Genomic DNA, 15,589 nt, shown 5'->3' with positions numbered 1-15,589 from the left:
TCTCCTCTTCTCTCCTTCAGCCCAAACCTTCCTCATCTCCTCCCCTGCAGTCCAAGCCTTCAGTAACCGTCCGCAAGTCAGGTTGTCAAGGGGAATGATACGTGTTAATAAATGTCTTGTCTTTAGAAGTGAGGGACAGTCCAGAACCTTTAGAGGAGGAGAGACCTTTCCTTTCCTTTCCTTTCCTTTCCACTCCTCTTCTCTCCTCTCCTTCAGCCCAAACCTTCCTCATCTCAGCCCCTCACAAAAACGTCCTGCAGTTATATCCTTCCCTCTCCTCCCCTGCAGTCCAAGCCTTCAGTAACCGTCCGCAAGTCAGGTTGTCAAGGGGAATGATACGTGCTTATAAATGTCTTGTCTTTAGAAGGGAGGGGCAGTCCAGAACCATTAGAGGAGGAGAGGCCAGAGTGGGTATTCTCAGACGCTTCCTCCTCGCTCAGTAGCTATTTTCAGAAACCGAACAGGTGATCAATCGGGTTTCCACGCGTGTTCTTTTTTTAGGTTCATGGTACAGAGGAAGGGCCAAACTACCTAAAGGGACATAAAACTACCCCTGAAAATGCACAGAACTGCTACGAGAGCCTTGTCAAACATAGCTTAAGGGGCTGTTACACTGGGTAAATTTTCCGTGGATCTTCAGTCAAACCACGATTTCCGCTGACGTGGCTCTATTTCCGTGGTTTTCTGACGTGTCCACGATCTTCCAAAGCTTCGGTAGATTTCACCAAAGGACGACGGTATTACTCACCATCATCATCAGAAGCAATAACAAGAAACAAATGAGAACCACGCTAGCGGAAATCGTGGTTTGACTGAAGAACCACGGAAAATTTGCCCAGTGTAATAGCCCCTTTAGGCGCCGAAATGTTTAAGAATATGACCTCGGGGCCCATATTCTCAAACATGGGGCCTACACACCCGCATTAGATAAGGCTTTCGTAGAGGTGGTGGGTGTCTCCATGGAGGGTACTGTTATGAGCCTAGTGATAGTTTGACAAGGCTTCTGCACCATGAACTTGAAAAAACACTCTTAAGAATACGATTAATCTCCTCCCACATTCTCAAACATTTCAGAGCCTACACACACATATTTGACAAGGCTTTCGTAGAGGTGGTGGGTGTTTCCATGGAGGGTAGTGTTATGAGCCTAGTGATAGTTTGACAAGGCTTCTGTACCGTGAACGTGAAAAAACACTTCGAAAAAAACAATCCGATTAATCTCCTCCCACATTCTCAAACATTTCGGAGCCTACACACACACATATTTGACAAGGCTTTCGTAGAGGTGGTGAGTGTTTCCATGGAGGGTAGTGTTATGAGCCTAGTGATAGTGTGACAAGGCTTCTGTACCGTGAACGTGAAAAAACACTCATAAGAATCCATTTAATTTCCTCCTCGGCCTTTGGAAATTGTTAATCCATACAGGCAACAGTGTACCCGTGCGTAAGTCAGTTCAGGTTTAGTAGTCAAAGGGGAGAGATATCGCCTCATAAAAAAATAATAATATCTTGTGTTTAGCAGAGAGGGAGAGAGTCCAGAATCATCATAGGAGCGGAAACCAAGACAACATTACCGTCCACAAGTCACTTCAGGTTTAGTAGTCAGGTGGGGGGAGAGAGATATCGCCTCATAAAAAAATAATAATAATGTCTTGTGTTTAGCAGAGAGGGAGAGTCCAGAATCATCATAGGAGCAGGAACCAAGACAACAGTGTACCCGTGCGTAAGTCAGTTCAGGTTTAGTCGTCAAAGGGGAGAGATATCACCTCATAAGAAAATAATATCTTGTGTTTAGCAGAGAGGGAGAGAGTCCAGAATCATCATAGGAGCAGAAACCAAAACAGAAAGCAAGTCAGTTCAGGTTTGGCACTCAAGGTGGAAGACACGTACTCATAAATGCCGTGTGTTCAGTAGGGAAGGGAGCGTCCAGGATTATCAGAACAGCAGAGACTAGGTAACAGTGATCATCTGCAAGACAGGTACCAGCGAGGGAAGAATTCTAAATGAGGGACACAGCACAAATACATATTCCGCGAGGGTGAACAATGCTGCGTTATGTGTGGACTGTATGGACGAGAGAGAGAGAGAGAGAGAGAGAGAGAGAGAGAGAGAGAGAGAGAGAGAGAGAGAGAGAGAGAGAGAGAGAGAGAGAGAGAGAGAGAGAACAAAAAAAAGCATGCCGTAAAAATGTGACAGAACGATGAGCAATTATAGTAAAGACGAACGAATAAACGAGAGAGAGAGAGAGAGAGAGAGAGAGAGAGAGAGAGAGAGAGTTAAATATATGCTCATGTATAAGACGAAATTTCCAACTCCTTAAGGTTAGCTCCCCCGTGTTAAACATTGCCTGGATTCTACTGTCAAAAGCTGAAAATATGTTCGAAAAAAAAAAGAAGCTATTATTAGAAGTGTTCTGTTTTAGCATTCACAAGTTATACAAGCGGGCCTACGGTGTGCATTCTGTCTCCACCGCCCACCGCCGGCCTCGCTTCCTGACGGTCCTGTGGCTCGTGCAAATAAGATTAAAAGTTTTGGCTGGAGGTCAGAGATTCATGGCCGGGAGAGGCAGATGGCGAGTAACTGGTTCTCAGGTGCCGGCAAGGAGACAGAGGCTTCTTATAACTCCCTAAAGCCCTGCTGAATCCTTGTGTATATACTATTTCTTATACAAGGAAAGTCAGATTCGTTGCCATTGTAAAACTGTAGGATATATATATTTTTTTCTGGCAGACTGAGCTGAAGAAGGAAGAGACTCCCTTCATATTTCTTCTTAGGAGGAGAGTCAGATTCGTTGCCCTTGTAAAACTGTGGATATATATTTTTTTTTCTGGCAGACTGAAGACTAATTGATTCTTTGTGTATATACTATTTCTTTTTTCTGGCAGACTGAGCTGAAGAAGACTAATAAGGACAGACAGGCTTCTTGTAACTCCCTAAAGCCCTTCTGATTCTTTGTGTATATACTATTTCTTATACGAGGAGAGTCAGATTCGTTGCCATTGTAAACCTGTAGGATATTTTTTTTTTCTGGCAGGGTGAGCTGAAGAAGACTAATAAGGTAATGGACAGGCTGGGCTGGGAAAGGCTTATAAGGGCATGGAGCAGGCTAGGTTAAGATAGGTTTGGGCTGAAGGAGAGGAGAGGGAAGGATATAACTGCAGGACCCATTTTAACAGGCTGGACTGAGAAAGGCTTATTAGGACAGGGGCAGACTGGGCTGGGAAAGGGTTGTAAGGAAGGACAGGCTGGGCTGAGGAAGGCTTGGACTGCAGGGGAGGAGAGGGAAGGATATAACTGTACGACGTTTTGGGGAAGTGCTGAGATGAGGAAGGGTTGGGCTGAAGGAGAGGAGAGGAGAGGAGGGGAGGGGAAAGGAAAGGAAAGGGAAGGAGGGAAAGGAGAGGAGAGAGGAGAAAAGAAAAGGATAGAAGGGGAAAGGGAAGGGATGAGAATGGAGAGGAGGGGAAAGGAAAGGAAAGGGAAGGGAGAGGAGAGAAAAGAAAATGAAAGAAGAGGAAAGGAAAGAAGGTGAGAGGAGGGGAAAGGAAAGGAAAGGAGAGGAGAGGAGAGAAAAGAAAAGAAAAGGAAAGAAGGGGAGAGGAGGGGAAAGGGAAGGGAATGGAGAGGAGAGGAGAGGAGAGGAAAGGAAAGAAGGGGAAAGGGAAGGGATGAGAATGGAGAGGAGAGGAGAGGAAAGGAAAGAAGGGGAAAGGGAAGGGATGAGAATGGAGAGGAGAGGAGAGGAGAGGCCGCGCAGTGTGATGGGGAGAGAGAGAGAGAGAGGTTGTGTGGAGAGATGGGAGGTAGAGCATGACTGAAACACGAGACCCCTTGTAGGTAATTAGACCCCCTAACCTCCCCTTCACTGCCCCCCCTCCCCCTCCTCTCTCTCTCTCTCTCTCTCTCTCTCTCTATCTATCTATCTATCTATCTATCTATTTATATCTTTATTTATCTTTCTAATATTATCATTATCATCATCACTTTCTAAACTTCCTTCTCTATTAATCTTTCTGACATTATCCTCCTCCTCCTCCTCCTCCTCCTCCTCATCATCATCATCATCATCATCATCACCACTCCCCTCTAAGCCTCCTCCGGGACAGTCATCATCCTCGGGGCAGCTCCTTCACTACACCCAGCGCCACCTATCCTCAGCATCCTTCCCTACCCATGAATACACTTTATATATATACGTGTGGATGTTTAGTACCGTATATTGTCACTCCGGCTAAATTATCCTTCATATTTCAAAGTATATACTGGAGTTATTATGATCATTTATATTGTTTTGTTATTGTTTTATCTATTATTATTTATTTTGCTTTTTTTACTTGGTTCTCATTATTTATGTTATTATTTTATTATCTTAGTTAATACCTCCTGTTTTTATTCATTTTTGTTTATTTATTTATTTTTCTTTTTACTCCACCTTCTTCCTTTTTCTCATCTTCCTTTCTCTCTTCTTTCCTTTCTCCTCTCTTCTTCATATCTCTCCTTCCTTTCTTCTCTTTTTTTTCTTTCTCTTCTCTTTTTTATCCTTTCTCTCCCCTATCTTCTTCCTTTTTCTCATCTCCTTCCTTTCTCCTCTCTGCTTCATATCTCTCCTTTTCTTCCTTGTTCTTCTCTTTTTAATCCTTTCTCTCCTCTCTTCTTCCTTTCTCTCCTCTCGTCCTTCCTTCTCTTCTTCCTTTCTCCCTTTTTTTTCCATTCTTTCCTCTTTTCTTCCTTTTTCTTCTCTTTTTAATCCTTTCTCTCCTCTTTTCTTCCTTTCTCTCCTCTCGTCCTTCCTTCTCTTCTTCCTTTCTCCCTTTTTTTTCCATTCTTTCCTCTTTTCTTCCTTTTTCTTCTCTTTTTATCCTTTCTCTCCTCTCGTCCTTCCTTCTCTTCTTCCTTTCTCCCCTTTTTTTTCCATTCTTTCCACTTTTCTTCCTTGCTCTTCTCTTTTTAATCCTTTCTCTCCTCTCTTCTTCCTTCCTCTCCTCTCGTCCTTCCTTCTCTTCTTCCTTTCTCCCTTTTTTTCCATTCTTTCCTCTTTTCTTCCTCTCATTCACAGCAGTCCCTTTGTCGTTGAGAATATAGCCCCTCACCATCCCTCCCTCCCTCCCTCCTGTAACATTCGTAGTCTGCATCACCCACCCCCTCCCTTGCCAAGCTCCTCGTCCCCGTGTGTTGGGTTCCTTCCTGCCCTGTGTTCCTGCCCCTCCCCCACCACGTCCCGTCCCTGCCTGTCTCGTGTTGCGCGGCTCACCTGGTGTCGCGCCCCGCCTCGCCCTCAGCCGCCTCGTGACACGCGTGGGGCTGCTGCTGCTCCCTTTCCTGCCTCCCCGTGGCCACCGCTCTTGTTAGTCACCTGGGGCCGTATTCTCAAACCTAACGACCCCTCCCCTCAGTTCGCATGTTTATTAAGCCTCTCGTAAAAGTTATTGTAAGGAAGGGCAGGCTGGGCTGAGGAAGGCTTGGACTGCAGGGGAGGAGAGGGAAGGATATAACTGCAGGACCCATTTTAACAGGGTGGACTGAGAAAGGCTTATAAGGACAGGGGCAGACTGGGCTGGGAAAGGGTTGTAAGGAAGGGCAGGCTGGGCTGAGAAAGGCTTGGACTGCAGGGGAGGAGAGGGAAGGATATAACTGCAGGACGTTTTGGGGAGGGGCTGAGATGAGACGCATAAATACCCCCTAGTGTGTGTGTGTGTGTGTGTGTGTGTGTGTGTGTGTGTGTGTGTGTGTGTGTGCGTCGGCTACATGTCATTCCTTTGATTAGATAAAGTTAAGGTCAAACAAAACATCTAAATCCCTCCCTTCCACCCACACAGAAAGCCTTGTTGATGAATGCGATAGAGAAAAAAAAAAAAAAAACAAGCGACAGGAGAGGGAAATTGAAAGGAGAAAACAACAACAACAAATATTATATAAGAACAGGAGAAGAAGAATCTTAAGGGAAGACATTTACAAGGTGTGACTTACATTTTGTTTATTCGTCACTATTACGTGTTGAGGTGTAGGTGTGAGTGGGTGTGGGATTCCGTGACCCCTTTCAGTGCGTGGCAGGGTAGGGCGGCGTGAGGGGTGGGTGTTAGTCTGGCAGGCGAGAGGCAGTCAGTCTTGCCGTCTGTGTTTATGCCAGCAGCCAAACCCTCCCCGTTGTTTATCTCGGCAGGGAGGGAGCGAGGAGAGGGTTGGAGGGGAGGCGGGCGAGGCAGAAAGAAAACTAGCGATGAATAACTTGGGAGAAAGGTGAGCAAGGGGGAGAAGGAGAAAAGGGAGGAAGAAAAACAAAAAAAAGATAGAGAGGGGAAAGGGGGTGCATAGTTACATATAGATGAGGGAGAAAGGTGAATGGAGGAGGAGAAAGGGGAGGAAGAAAAACAAAAAAAAAGATAGAGAGGGGAAAGGGGGTGCATAGTTACATATAGATGAGGGAGAAAGGTGAATGGAGGAGGAGAAAGGGGAGGAAAAAAACAAAAAAAAAAGAGAGATACGGGGAGAGGAAAGGGGGTGCATGGTTGAATGGAGGAGGAAAAAGGGGAGGAAGAAAAACGAAAAAAAAAAAAAAGCGGTGAGGGGAAAGGGGATGTATAAATGAAAGGAGAAAAGGGAATAATAAAAAATGAAGAAAAAAACGAGTGGCGGGGGAGGGAGAGTGGATGAATGAAGAAAAACTAGCGATGAATAACTTGGAAGAAAGGTGAGTAAGGGGGAGGGGGAGAAAGAGGAGGCAGAAAAAAAAAAGATGAGAAGGAGAATTGATAAATGAAGAGAAAGAAAGGCGATAAAAAAAACTACCGATGGATAATTTGGGAGAAAGGTGAGGAAGGGGGAGGGAGGGAGGGAGGGGGGGATTTGATGGGTTTAAAAGAGGTTGGGTAAGGGTGAATAAGGGGACATGTGAGGAAGAGGAAGAATGAGGAATGAGGGGAAAAACTGAGGGGAGAGTAAGGACTTAATTGGATGATGGGACAGGTAAGAGAGTAAGTGATCCTGTGAGGGAGGGAACAGGTGAGGAAAAGTGAGTGAGGGGAAAAACTGAGGGAGAGTAAGGAATTCAATGGATGAGGGAACAGGTAAGGGAGAGAAAGGGGTCCTGTGAGGGAGGGAACAGGTGAGGAAGAGTGAGAGTGAGGGGAAAAACTAAGGGAGAGTAAGGAATTCAATGGATGAGGGAACAGGTAAGGGAGAGAAAGGGGTCCTGTGAGGGAGGGAACAGGTGAGGAAAAGTGAGTGAGGGGAAAAACTGAGGGAGAGTTAGGAATTCAATGGATGAGGGGACAGGTAAGGGAGAGAAAGGGGTCCTGTGAGGGAGGGAACAGGTGAGGAAGAGTGAGTGAGGGGAAAAACTGAGGGAGAGTAAGGAATTCAATGGATGAGGGAACAGGTAAGGGAGAGAAAGGGGTCCTGTGAGGGAGGGAACAGGTGTGCATGAGGGAACAGGTGAGGAAAGAGTGAGAGAGAGGAAAACTGAGGAGGAGAAGAAAGGGGAGGAAAAAAAAAATAAAGACACGGAGAAAGGGGAGGGGAGGAGGAGAAAGAGGAGGAAGAAAACAAAACAAAAAAGAAACGGAAAGGATAAATGAAAGGAGAAAGGGGAGGAAAACTGAGGAGAGTAAGGAATCAAATGGGTGAGGGGACAGGTAATGGAGAGAAGGTGATCCTGATAGTGAGGGGACAAGTGAGGAATGAGATCAGAGTAAGGGGAAAACTGAGAGTGAAAGTGAAAAATTAAATGAATGAGGAGACTTGTTTTATTCTTCCTTTCCCATTCTCCTTTTCTACATCAGGTTTTCATCTATTTCTTATTCATTTTTTACTTTCCTTCCCCATTCCTCATACAAAGCTTTTTCTTCTATTTCTTTATTCTTTTCTTACCTCCATTTCCCATTCCCTCCTACAGCAGCATCATAAGGGAGAGCAAGAGATTCTGTGAGTGAGGGGACAGGTGAGGGAAAGCCAGGTAATCCCGTGAGACTGAGGGATGAGATGAGAGTATGAGGGGTGAGGTGTGAGCCAGGTGAGAGAGTCAGGTGCATGAGGGAGAGTGATGGGTGATAAGATCAATACGCAGCAGGTAAAGAGAACAGGTGAGAGTAGAGGAGGTGAGATGAGGTGTGGTGAGGGTATGGGATAGAAGAGGAAGGGAAGAGAAGGTAAAGGAAAGGAAGGGAAGGTAAAGGAAAGGTAGGGAAAGAAAACGAAAGGAAAGGAAGGGATGGGAAGGAAAGGAAGGGAAGGTAAAGGAAAGGAAAGGAAAGGAAGAGAAGGTAAAGGAAAGGTAAGGAAAGAAAACGAAAGGAAAGGAAGGGATGGGAAGGAAAGAAAACGAAAGGAAAGGAAGGGATGGGAAGGAAAGAAAACGAAAGGAAAGGAAGGGAAGGGAAGGAAAGAAAACGAAAGGAAAGGAAGGGAAGGTAAAGGAAAAGTAAGGAAAGAAAACGAAAGGAAAGGAAACGAAAGGAAAAGAAGGGAAGGTAAAGGAAAGGAAAGGAAAGGAAAGGAGAGAAGGGGTGAGGAAAGGAGAGGAAAAAGAGGAGAGGAGAGGTTTGCTTCTCTTAACATGGCAGGTCGAGAGGGTTGGTTGGTCACTCTTACGGAGACTGACAGAAGGCAGGCCGAGGCGGTGACCATGAGGCGGGGGCGGCGAGAGAGAGAGAGAGAGAGAGAGAGAGAGAGAGAGAGAGAGAGAGAGAGAGAGAGAGAGAGATGGGGGGGGAGGGGGGTCATACATGGCACTCTGGTCTCTTTAATGGGCGGCCCCGGGCACTTGTTGCTGCGGCACTGGAGCAGAACACGCAGCAGCAGCACACGCCACAACGGCCGAGAGTTGCGCGCCGGCGGCTTCAGCTCAACGTTTAGTTCCCGGTGCGTTGTGTCATTCGTAAGAGGAGAGCATCAGGACACCTCTCCGCCCGAATTTGGCCTCTCCTCTGGCCAAGCGTTTATTTTTTTTTTTTTTTTACAACAAAGACAGCTCAAGGGCACAGTAAAAAGTATACAATAATAAAAAATAAAAAAGCCCGCTACTCGCTGCTCACAAAAAGAATCCAGAGAGTTGGCCGAAATCGTACTCATCGCTTCGCATTTTCGTAGTTTCTCACCGATAACTATTGCAAAAAGAAAGAAAACCATCAGTATTCAACAGTTTAAACGATAACTTTTTTAGGCTATCGTTATTTGTAAGGGAACGAGGATTTTTTTTTTTTTTTTTTTACCTAAAAATGATAAATGCAATGTTCAAAGCACGATAATTTGGCAACGCTCCTCTGGCCTCTCGTTCTGTTAATCTTCTGCTCGGAGCTGTATTTAACGAGCTTTTTTGGTTGTTTTAATTTTTGCCCTTGAGCTGCCCGAATTTGACCTCTCCTCTGGCCTCGTTCTTTTAATATTTTGTTCGGAGCGGTATTTAGCGATCTGTTTTGGTTGTTGTTTTAATTTTTGCCCTTGAGCTGCCTCCTTAATTCACTGTAAATATGTAAATAAATAAATAAGCACGAAGGCGAAATGAATTGTTTGATATCTAGTAAGTGCCGTAGCTCACTGGTCTGTAGCGAGCTCTCTTGTTAGCGGACTCCTTTGTATTCCAGTGGGCTTTTTGTGTTTTATTTATTTTTGTCCTTGAGCTGCCTCCTTAATTCACTGTAAATATGTAAATAAATAAATAAGCACGAAGGCGAAATGAATTGTTCGATATCTAAGTCAGTGCCGTAGCTCACTGGTCTGTAGCGAGCTCTCTTGTTGGCGGACTCCTTTGTATTCCAGTGGGCTTTTTGTGTTTTATTTATTTTTGTCCTTGAGCTGCCTCCTTAATTCACTGTAAATATGTAAATAAATAAATAAGCACGAAGGCGAAATGAATTGTTCGATATCTAAGTCAGTGCCGTAGCTCACTGGTCTGTAGCGAGCTCTCTTGTTAGCGGACTCCATTGTATTCCAGTGGGCTTTTTTTTATATTTATTTTTGCCCTTGAGCTGCTTCATTTACTGTAAAAAAAAAAAAAAAATAACGGAATTAGAGAAGTCCGGCGGTGTGGCCAACGGTGACCTTCCTGAACACAGCTACACCGCCGGGACAGGAAACTTGACCTTTAGTGCTTGACAGTTACATCTCCCTGATAACCAATTTAGGCCACGAGTCCGCCCCTGGTGTAACTCCTAGAAATGACTCAGAATTTCACAAGAGTATTCAAGATCGGTAAAAAGAAACACATCGTCATCTTATCAGCCATAAAACAAACCATGGACGAGGCCGCAATGATATGTGGTTTGTTTTGAAGTACATTACATATTTACAGTGAATTAAGGAGGCAGCTCAAGGACAAAAATATATAAAACACAAAAAGCCCACTACAATACAAAGGAGTCCGCTAACAAGAGAGCTCGCTACAGACCAGTGAGCTACGGCACTTACTAGATATCAAACAATTCATTTCGCCTTCGTGCTTATTTATTTATTTACATATTTACAATGAATTAAGGAGGCAGCTCAAGGACAAAAATTAAAACAACAACCAAAATATGTCACCATAAACCTGAACTACGCTTTTAAAGTTAAACACGGGATCATGTAAAGCCTTTAACGATACATCCACATGAATCTTAAGGCTCCGCCGATACACACCGATGATTCACGGCTCCCGGTGAATTTAGGGAGTGACGTTTACAGGAGCAGCGAGTAGCGGGCTTTTTTTCTATTTTTATTGTTGTTTCCTTTTTTTGTGCCCTTGTGCTGTCTCCTTTGTTGTAAAAAAAAAAAAGCCGTAATGGGCTCGGAGTGGATGGCTTTTTACATCACCGATTTTTTATGATTATTATTTATTGGGGGAGGGTTCACCTAGCGTGCAGAGAGAGTATGAAGACTGTCGTGGAGGGGGCGCGGCTCCCCAAAAGGCGCCACACAACAGCACGTTATCCACACGTACGCATACACACAATGACACAAACACGCGTGCTCCCCGCCACGCACGGGACGCAGGGCGCACGTGGGCCATGACAGGGAACACAGACGCGGCACAGAAGCGCGTCCACACACAGCACACAGAGGCGCCTCACACGACCGCGGCCCCAGACACCTTGGCCTCGAAGACTTGAGTTCTGTACCCTCAGCGCGCCCCTTCTTCGCAGCATTATCACCCCAAAGTAGATGGGTTGGCTGTTGTGCATGAGCCTCCTCCACTGTTGTCTGCTTTTACCGTTCGCTTATTGATGGTTTTGTCTCGTGCATTCCATTACACAATCCATCCACCTCTTCCTTGCTCTCCCTCTCCTCTTTGTTCTTGTGCTGTACGAATCTTCTCCACTCTGATCTGTTTTGTATTCTCTTTTTTTTTCTTTTGTTGTTGTTGTTGTGCATTCCTATACACAATCCATCTAGCTCTTCCCTGCTCTCCCTCTCCTCTGTTCTTGTTGTGTACGAAGCTTCTCCACTGTGATCTGTTTTGTATTCTCTTTTTTTTTTGTTGTTGTTGTTGTTGTTGTGCATTCCTTTACACAATCCATCTAACTCTTTCTCGCTCTCCCTCTCTTCCTTGTTCTTAGAGGAGGTCGCTGCTGTGTATGAGTCTCCTCCACTGTGGCCTGTTTTGTACTGCCTGTTCATTGATGGTTTTGTCTCATGCCTCTTTACCTAATCCCTCCATCTTCTCGTCCTTTAACCCTGTACCTCCATTCTCTTTACTTGTCTTCATACTCCACCGTTCTTTGATGTTTTGTCGCTTATCCACCTCTTCCTTGGCCACCCTCTCCACCTCTAACCCTGGACATCCAATCTTATTACTCATCTTCCACATTGTCCTCTCTCCTCATCACGTGCCCATACCATCCCAGTCTTAGTTCTACTGCTTTCTTTTTTCACCCTAACACTCACGCTTTGTTGTTTCATTGCATAGACGTGTTGCTTGAGACACTGCCACGCCAGGATATTTCAAGTCGTCAGGTACACACCGATAATATGCGATAACATGAACATTAAATCATTAGGTAAGGTATGTGAAGCTGACGAACATGACGATCCATTACCTGCGTCACCTAATACTCACCTGGAGACACCTTTGATTAATTATGTCAGGTGTTTAACGGTGACGAACAGGACGATCACTTTATACTTACCTGGGGACACCTTTATTTGATTTTGTAAGGTGTATAAAGCTGACGAACACGACGACCCATTACCTGCGTCACCTAATACTCACCTGGAGACACCTTTGATTAATTCTGTCAGGTGTTTAACGGTGACGAACAGGACGATCACTTTATACTTACCTGGGGACACCTTTAATTGATTTTGTAAGGTGTATAAAGCTGATGAACACGACGACCCATTACCTACATCACATCACTCACCTGGAGACACCTTTGATTAATTATGTAAGGTGTTTAACGGTGACGAACAGGACGATCACTTTATACTTACCTGGGGACACCTTTAATTGATTTTGTAAGGTGTATAAAGCTGACGAACACGACGACCCATTACCTGCATCACCTAATACTCACCTGGAGACACCTTTGATTAATTCTGTCAGGTGTTTAACGGTGACGAACAGGACGATCACTTTATACTTACCTGGGGACACCTTTAATTGATTTTGTAAGGTGTATAAAGCTGACGAACACGACGATCCATTACCTACATCACCTCAGACTCACTTGGGGACACCTTTAATTAATTTTGTAAGGTGTAAGTAAAGCTGACAAACTAGATGATCCACTATATCACTCATTAGTTAGTGGACACACCTTTAATTAATTTTGTAAGGCTTGGGTGTTGCTTTGTAGGGGTGAGGAGCAAGATCATCCATTACATCACCCAATATTTACCTGTAGACACCTCTAATTAATTCCGAACACGACGAGCCATTATCTACATCACTTAATACTTACCTGGAGAGCATTATTAATTACCTACATTACCTAATACTCACCTTTTTACGCCTCTAATTCTCCCGTGATTCCTGAGGGAGGCACCACCTGACGAAGAACGAAGGCTTCCCTGCTGTAGGAATCGTTGACGCCTTGCAGTGTGTGTGTGTGTGTGTGTGTGTGTGTGTGTGTGTTTGTGGGTGGGTGCTTTTGTGTGTGCCCGTAGGAATCATTGACGTCGTACAGTGTTCGTGGGGTGTGCGTGAACAACTCAGGCGGCAAGACATTCTCCTGACGGTGTACGGCTGCCGCCCACGCGTGTTTGTGCGTTTGTCCACGAATACAAGGGAAACAAACGCACGAACACTGGCTTCCTCCGTCGTGCTCTCTGGTGGCATTAAGTGGAAAGGTTGACTAAGCTATTGAGCCATTCACAGCCTCCCGTGGGCCCTGCGAGGACTGGTGGCTGGCGGTCCCGTCCCTCACCCTGGCCCCGTACTCTCAGACGCTCTCGGCTCTCGCAACAACTACTTCCAAAGGCCACAAAGGAGATGAGTCGGGTTTTCATGAGTGTTTTATCACGTTCATGGTGCCGAAGACTTGTCAAGCTTTCACCAGGCTCATAAAACTACCTATGGGACACCTCTCCTCCCGAAATTGACCTCTCTTTCGGCCACCTCTTTGGATTCTATTTAGGGGCAGCGAGTAGCAGGCTTTTTTTTTTATCATTGTTTCCTTTTTTGTGTACCCTTGAGCTGTCTCCTTTGTTGTAAAAAAAAACCACCCTCTGCGAAAGCCTAATAAAATGTGGGAGCCCCGAAATGTTTGAGAGATTGGTATTTTCAGACACGTCCACCCCTCACATCAACTATTTCCAAAGGCCTAAAAGGAGATGAATCGGGTTCTCTTGAGTGCTTTTTTAGGTTCAAGGTACAGAAGAAGGGTAAAACCACCTCTAGGGTCAGAAAACTACCCATGGACACGCCCACAACCCCTACGTAAGCCTTATAAAATGTGGGTGTGCATGTAAGCCCCGCGAAATGTTTGAGAGAGGGGTATTTACAGACACTTCCCACCCCCACATCAACCATATCAACTAAAAGCCAAAAAGGAGATCAATCGGATTCTCTTGAGTGTTTTTTTAGGTTCAAGGTACAGAAGAAGGGTCAAACCACCTCTAGGGTCAGAAAACTACCCATGGACACGCCCACAACCCCTACGTAAGCCTTATAAAATGTGGGTGTGCATGTAAGCCCCGCGAAATGTTTGAGAGAGGGGTATTTACAGACACTTCCCACCCCCATATCAAGTGTTTCCAAAGGCCAAAAAAAGAAAACAATTGGGTTCTCATTAGTGTTTTTTTTTTTAGGGTCAAGGTACAGATGAAGGGTCAAACCAAGATCTCAAACCACCTCTAGGGTCATAAAACTACCCACGGACACGCCCACAACCCCTACGAAAGCCTCATGTGGGTGGGTGAGCCCCGAGGTGTCTGCGAATAAGCCGCTGGTGAAGGAGCGGCGTGGGAGGCGTCGGGGTCATGGGGTTAACCTTTGACACTTTGTTAGGTAAACGCTCTTCCATGTGGCCGCGTAATGATCAATAGAGGCAGCAGCCGTGACCTCGGAGGCTGACCTTGACCGCGGCAGGCCATGGGTTTGCTCTCCTTCATTCAGCGTGACCTCAGCAAGCACGGGGGTCATCACGGGAACCTGGATTTTTTTTTTTTTTTTTTTTTTTAACATCATAGGAAGCAACTCGAGGGGGTGGGGAACTCAAGACAGAAAAAAAACGAAAAAGACAAAACTCAAGACAAAAAGAAAACAAAAGCCCGCCATGCACTGCCCCTATAAAAAAAAAAATATGAAAAAAACGACAAAAAAAGCCCGAAAAAAACAAAGCTCAAGACAAAAAGAAAATAAAACCCCGCCATGCACTGCCTCTATTAAAAAAAAAAGTATATATAATTGAGTTGAGTCTGAAAATGGGTCAGTATCCGTGCCCACAAATAAAGACACAGTGCCACTTTCAGCCTTTTTTTTTTATATATATATATTTTATTATTATTTTTTTTTTCACTCCCAAATTTCGGTCAGGGAACTTGCCTGGCTGTCATACTAGAGAAGTTATATTTATTTGTTTATGTATCTGTCTATCCATTCATTCAAGCATTCATTTATTTATTTTATTTTATTTATTTATATAAGGACATACTGCCTCCAAGACCTCCACTGGTGTCACTTCCTGCCATCTCCCGTTCACCCCCCAACCCCCAGGCATACCCCCCCCCCCCTGCATGCCACCTCCCACAGTGTTAAAGTACTCACTACCCCCCAGCAGCACTTCCTTTCCCTCACCCATATTGTCATTTCCTGCCATCTCCAACTCACCCTTTCCCCCCCACCCCCCCATGCATACCGCCTCCCATAGTTAGAGTACGTCCCCAAGCCGTGCCCCATTTCCTTCACCCATATTCCTGGTCTGACTCACTCCCCCCCCCCACCCCCACACACACACACACACACACACGCACAGCAGGTCCTTCACTTCCTTATCCATATCCTGGTCTTACTTACTGCCCCCCCCCACCCCACCCCCCCAGCAGGTCCTTCACTTTCTTCGCCCATATTCCTGCTCTTACTCCCCCCTCCCCCCCTCCTCTATTCCTGCTGCTACTCACTCCTCCTCCCCTCCTCCTCCTCCTCCCATATTCCTGGCCTTACTCACTACCCCACCTCC

The sequence above is a fragment of the Eriocheir sinensis genome, chromosome 8 (genome assembly GCF_024679095.1).
Source record: "Eriocheir sinensis breed Jianghai 21 chromosome 8, ASM2467909v1, whole genome shotgun sequence".
NCBI lineage: Eukaryota > Metazoa > Arthropoda > Malacostraca > Decapoda > Varunidae > Eriocheir > Eriocheir sinensis.
This window is presented reverse-complemented; position numbering follows the sequence as displayed.